Source organism: Ovis aries, chromosome 26 (genome assembly GCF_016772045.2).
Source record: "Ovis aries strain OAR_USU_Benz2616 breed Rambouillet chromosome 26, ARS-UI_Ramb_v3.0, whole genome shotgun sequence".
NCBI classification, from domain to species: Eukaryota; Metazoa; Chordata; class Mammalia; order Artiodactyla; family Bovidae; genus Ovis; species Ovis aries.
Window position 1 is genome coordinate 24,420,571 of NC_056079.1, and position 6,980 is coordinate 24,427,550.

Sequence of the window (6,980 nt, forward strand, 5' to 3'; positions counted from 1 at the left end):
GAGAATCCCATGGACAGAGGAGCCCGGTGAGCTACAGTCCCTAGGCTGAAGCGACTGAAGCAACTGAGCACACACACATGCAAAGCAATCTCTAGAGGCAACTGACCTGAGTGTTTGAGACCATATACTTGGTTTTTCCCCACGGATTTTATATCACTGATATTTCTACTGTTATCACGGAGCTGAAATGTAATGTCTGCTCACTAATCTCCATTTATGAATGGTGAAGAGCATGGGCACAAGAGTCAGAGAACCTAGGTTGGAATCCTACCTGACTCCCATCTGCTATGAAATTGGATATATTATGTAAATCCTCTGGGCCTCAACTACTTCATCTTTTAGATGGGAGCAATTATAGTCCCTACCGGGACTGCTGTGAGGATAAAAGGAATGAATACATATTTAGCTCTTGAAATAGATCCCGACACATCCTAAGCCCACTAAAATACCATTTTTTACAAGAAAAAGAACAGAGGAGAAAACAGGCCAACATGTTGTAGCCCCCCACATTTTTGTGAGATTGAGGAAGAGGCCAAAGTGAACCTAGGTCATCTTGGCATGCTAGCATAAGTACCTGGGGACCCACTGGGTCCTACATTAGAGGAAGAAGAGGGTGACTACATTAGTCAATTACACAGTATGTGGAAAACATAAAAACAGCAATCCAATGTCTGAATCTGCCTCCTAAAAGCATTACTAAGCCATTCCCCGAGCCTGAGACATGGGCTAATGGTGAGATCCCTTGAACCCTTGAAACACCACTGTGAAATGTCTGGAGGCTTTCTAGATTAATATCATTAGAAAAATACTGTTAGAAAAATCCTGCATTAGAAACAGTCTATGCCTGGCTTTAACCGCTGTCCCCTTCTATTGATGCCATTTTTCTCCCGAGGAAACGAATGTTTAAAAATTATTTTTAAATGTAATAGGAAGAATTATCAATCCATTAAGGAAAACAAAACCATTCTAATTAACTACCATTCACAGGAAAAGAGCTCGCTGCTGCAGGGCTAGATAAATGCCAATCCAAAGCTACAAAAATTGAGCCAGCCACACGGTCAAGTTCAATTATATTTCATCCTCACTAGGCCAAGTAATTGATATTATTTTCCCTCATGGATGCTGATGGAGAGGGAGTGATTTCTCCCTTGGCTGGACCCAGCAACATGAGCAGCTTCTGGTCTGCAGTTCAAGGAACCAAAAAATGTACAGGGCATGTTCAACAGGCAATCTTTCCCCAGATCAACCTGCCTGAGGGAATGGAGACAGGGAGTCTCCGTGAGTTCAGAGCAGAGACCACTCCACCCTACCACCACCCCCAACCCCATCTACTGTCAGTCTTCTTGCTTGGGGCTGTTTACTCCAAGTCAGCCTTTCAGTTCAGTTCAGTCGCTCAGTTGTGTCCGACTCTTTGCGACCCCAGGAATCACAGCACGCCAGGCCTCCCGGACCATCACCAACTGCCGGAGTTCACTCAGACTCACGTCCATTGAGTCAGTGATGCCATCCAGCCATCTCATCCTGGGTCGTCCCCTTCTCCTCCTGCCCCCAATCCCTCCCAGCATCAGAGTCTTTTCCAATGAGTCAACTCTTCGCATGAGGTGGCCAAAGTACTGGAGTTTCAGCTTTAGCATCATTCCTTCCAAAGAACACCCAGGGCTGATCTCCTTCAGAATGGACTGGTTGGATCTCCTTAAGGGACTGCAAGACTCTCAAGAGTCTTCTCCAACACCACAGTTCAAAAGCATCAATTATTCAGCGCTCAGCCTTCTTCATAGTCCAACTCTCACATCCATACAGGACCCACTGGAAAACCATAGCCTTGACCAGATGGACCTTTGTGACTTAGTAAAACTTTCAGTTCTGGATACAGAGCCTGCTGAAAAAACCTTCTGCTTGTGAAACTGATTGGTGTTGTTTTGGGGCTCCGAAGAGCTCTGGTACCAGAGTTCTTTATGTCTCAGCACAGAGAAGAATTCAGGGAGAGCAAAGTGATAGATGGGAAGTGATTTATTAAAATAGGATGCTATGAGGCTTACAAGCGGGTGGGTGAGAAATGCTGCACCCAAAAACTTAGAGGGTTACAGTTCTATAAACAAAGGAAAAGTGGAGAGGGGGAGAAGAATTTGTTTGTCTTTCTTGAGTAGAGGTCATGTTTCCATCATCAGCTTTGCCTCCAGGTTGGGCAGGAGAGTTTCCTTGTCCCTATGTGGTCAAACTGGGTCCACAAATGATTGTTTTTTATGTCCTAAGGATCATTAACTCAGAGTTCACTGGGCAGGAGGTAGGTCTCATGCCACCGTTGTTTTATTGTTTGAGGGCACGTCTTGTGCCTTTGCTGCAGGGTTTTGTTGCTAAGCAAGCCTGCTTCATTTTGTGGTCAAGCAAGCCTGGTTTCTTGAGTAATCATTAACTTATAGGAGTCTCCCATAGTTTCTCCTACTTAGAGTCCTCCAGTGGGATTAACTATTTCATCACCTACCTTGTCGCTTCGCTCTAACACTTGGGCAGAAAGAAACTAGGTAATGGTGTGTCCCTTTCCATCAGCAAGAAGCAGTTATAACAGTGACAGTGAATGTTGCTTTTAAAAATAAATAAATAGAGCCTATCTTTAAATGACTGAGTCCTTCATTTCATTCTGTTTCATGACCTTGATAGCTAAATGGTTATTTACTGAGGGATTTGTAAGAGCTGTTGCTTCGTATTCAAGAATTAGGGAGAGCATGGGACTTCTCAGGCGGTGCGAGCAGTAAAGAACCTGCCTGCCGGTGCTGGAGATGTAAGAGACATGGGTTCAATCCCTGGAGAATCCCAAGGACGGAGAAACCTGGTGGGCTACAGTCCCTGGGGTCTCAGAAAGTCAGACACGACTGAAACGATTCAGCATGCACACACGTCCTTCAGCTGCTCGTCTCCACAGTGAAGTAGAGATAATCCCCAAACTTCCCTTTGAATGATTAGGGAATCTAATCCCAGTCCAGGGACGTGAGATTTCAGCACTAACCAGGACAAAGAAGTGAATTATAGAGCTAATTATCATCACTCAGGCAAATAAATGCTAGCCATTCAAATCTGCTCCTGCTCAAAAGTGCTGTTTGTTGAACTTCAATAATGCCATGGGACATAGTGATATAAATATTTCTATTTGCTTGAAGGGCCTGCATGGAAACAAAGCCCCGAGAATCCAGCAAAGACTGAGACTGAGAAACATCAAAGAAACACTTCATCACGTTAGGTATCTCTGTGGAACCTTACTGGACAGCCGACGACTGTGGGGCTCTGTCTTGTCTTGATGATAATTCAGCAGGAAGAACTCTTAGACACCTGCCATATCAGCAAACTGTTCTTTCCCAAGAGAAAATTCCATATATTGATCAAGAGAACCCATATGGGTTAGGATGAAAAATACACACATGGGTTTTTAGAGTAAATGGTGATGACCTTCTACTCAGAGAGGCGAAGACCCTGTGTGTCTGAGATCACACAGTTAGTGAGGGGCAGACCCAGGACATGTAACCACCATGTTTTCTAGACAGCCGAGTCACTGCTCTTTCTATTTCACTGAGCTGCCTTGTAGGGAAAACATTGGAATTACTGGAGTTGAAAAAAAATCAACAGGAATATTCAACTTGCTTTACCCTTGAGATAGACAGCTCTCGAGTGCAAAGGAAAAACTGCTCCATGTCTCACAGCCCACTGTGCCTAGATTGGGGTGGAACTGATGTCTCAGGATTGGTGGAAGTGAGGCAAGCAGCGATCTGGGCCAGACTAGGGACAAGCTGGAAGTGGCTCAAAAGGGTTCTAGCGATCATGAGAGTTTCCCAAAGTACTACTGGCTTATGGCCCAGGGACTGCAGGAACTGAGCGATCAGGAGGAGGCATTCCATCTGGGGAGGACTAGATGGGGGAGATACGTTCTCTGAGAGAGGAATCCACATCCACACTCTGGGGGTGTGTTTGTTTAGCTGCTTGTTGTTATTGTTGTTCAGTCACTAAGTCATGTCTGATTCTTCGCGACCCCATGGTCTGCAGCATACCATGCTCCCTTGACCTACACTATTTCCCAGAGTTTGCTCAAATTTGTGTCCATTGCAGACGTTTACTGAGTCTCTACTACGTGAACTGCATTGTATCTTTTCACGAAATGATTATAAAGGGAACACTTTATAAAGTCCACACTTCCATGTGTGTACATAGAAGTGAAGATTGAAGAATAGAGATTGTGCTTAGTATAAAAGTCACTTGCCTTGGAGTTCTATGTCAGGGGCAAAAAGGACCCCGAATGGGACTAGAGCAGGCAGGCCAAGACACCTGGTCTCAGGTAGAAACAGGAGTCAAAGCCACTTTTCTTTTCTCTTTTTTTTTTAAAGGGTAAGGAGAATGGATTTAAAAAAATATATTTTCAGTTATTAGTCACTGAAGAGGAAGAGGACGAGGATGTTATCTGCTACTTAAAATTCCCAGAAATTTCCAGATAAGTTTTCGTTCCATATTTGCTAGACACAGTACATATTCGTTGTGAATGGAACTGGTGAAAGAATGACTAGTCAGGTCTCATTTGAAGAACCATGTTCAGTTGGTTGATTTTTCCAGTTAACTAGGATTTCCTATAGCTGTGGAGTCACCTGGCTTTAACCGTGTTATTTGATCATATTTTTAGTGCCTCAGTCATGTTCCTTTCTTCTTAAGCATATTTTATGGAACATAATTTTACCTTTTCATTGGTTGTTTTACTGTGTACAACTATGGCTTTGGGGCGTTGGAAATGTGAGCTGCTTGCCCCTACCCTACAGTGGTTTTTTTTCTTGAAGCGTCTTCTGCCTCCTTTTCACCTTACCCATCATCACGAGCATGTGTCACCATGAGCCAGACTTGCTCTAGGCACCTGGAAACAACAGTGAACCAGCTGATGTGCTTCCTTTACAGAGTTTCCAGTTTAATCTGAAACTCAAACAAACCAGGCAAATAATTACAATCTGAAGTTAATTCTTTCTTTTGCCTCAATTCCTTGACCAAGTATCAAACCCACGCCTCCTGCAGTGGAAGCATAGAGCCCTAACCACTGACCACCAGGAAAGCCCCTGAGGTAAATTCCATGAAGGCAACTGCTAAGATAGAGAAAAATATTAGAAAAAAGTGAGCATTCCTATAGCAGGGTAAGTCCCAAAGACCATGCCCTGAAGGTGACAGTTTAGCCACAACCCGAAAGAGGAGGCAAGCCAACTGTGGGGAAAATGCCTGGCAACTCTTCCCCTCAACCTTCCTCTCAATTTCGTTGCTAAAGCTGGCCAGCAAATATCAGAAACTCAGCAAACATCAGAAACTCACGTCTGCTAAATCATTAATCTCATGTTCATAGGAAATATAGATGTTGCTCTTAAGGGGATTTCAGGTTTTCTTTAGGCGAAAATATATGTTTATCACAGCTATTTTATTAACTCTTCATCTCACTTTGGAAAGACCTGCAAAGCACTGATTCACAGAGGAGTAAAAAATGAATAATGCATGGCCCCCTCCACCTTAGGAATTATGTTACTCAAGGTAAGTGAGGTTGCTTTGTAGCAACAGGTAATCCCCAAATCTCAGTGGCTTAATATACTAGTAGTTTATTTCTCACTCACACAATTTCCAAAGTGGATCAACAGCTCTCTTAAAAGTCATTACTCAGAGATCTGGCCTGATTCTGGCCCCTATCCACAGGAGGTGAAGAGGAGCTGGAGGTTCAAATATTTTGAAAGACTAGTCTTGCAAGTTGCTTAGATTATTTCCACCCAAATCCCAGGTGGCACTAGTGGTAAAGAACCTACCTGCCAATCCAGGAGACATAAGAGACTTTGGGTTGGGAAGATCCCCTGGAGGAGGGCATGGTAACCCACTCCAGTATTCTTGCCTGGAGAATCCCCATGGACAGAGGAGCCTGGCGGGCTACAGTCTGTGGGGTTGCAAAGAGTCAGACACGAATGAAGCGACTGAGCAGGCACACGCACTTGCAAGTTGCTTACATTATTTCCACCAAATTCCAAACACATAGCTTCACATTAACTGCAAAGGGACTGAAAAATGGGATATCCCTATGTCTCCAGAAAGAAGAAATGGGAGTGCTGAAGATACGTCTGGCCTCCATTATAGGACGTTTTTAATTTAGTGGCCCAGAAATATCATTAGACACCACAGTGTCCTTATTCAGAGAAACTATCAAAAGCATCAACCAGAGGCAGAAATAAAGGTGGGAGTCCACAGAGGTGACATTGATTAATTCTGATTAATCAGTAATGGATAGCTGAGAACAGAATTCTGCTAGAGAAACCAGGTTTGATCAGAATCTTAAAGGATAAATAGGTATTTAATTGGTAGAACTAAAAGAGAGAAGGCACAAAAATGTGAAAGTTCATACCAGCCAGAAAGGGTGAGGCATCTTGTAAGACTGGAAGAAACGAGAGTAGGAAAAAAAGAGGGACCAGATTCCCAAGGCCCTTCAAATCCAGGGCCTTGGATGTGAAGTTAAATAGTTTGTCTTTTGGTCTATGGAAAACAGGAAACCATGAAAGCTTTTTGAATAGGTGGTACTATCATGAGTTTTGTGTTTTAAAAAGAGGTATTTTCTTTTCTTTGTCTTTGGTTGTTGGCTGAGGTTGGTGGAGAGCTCAGTTCAGTTCAGTTCAGTTGCTCAGTCGTGTCTGACTCTTTGCGACCCCATGAATCGCAGCACGCCAGGCCTCCCTGTCCATCACCAACTGCCGGAGTTCACTCAGACTCACATCCATCAAGTCCGTGATGCCATCCAGCCATCTCATCCTCTGTCGTCCCCTTCTCCTCCTGCCCCCAATCCCTCCCAGCATCAGAGTCTTTTCCAATGAGTCAACTCTTCGCATGAGGTGGCCAAAGTACTGGAGTTTCAGCTTTAGCATCATTCCTTCCAAAGAACACCCAGGGCTGATGTCCTTCAGAATGGACTGGTTGGATCTCCTTGCAGTCCAAGG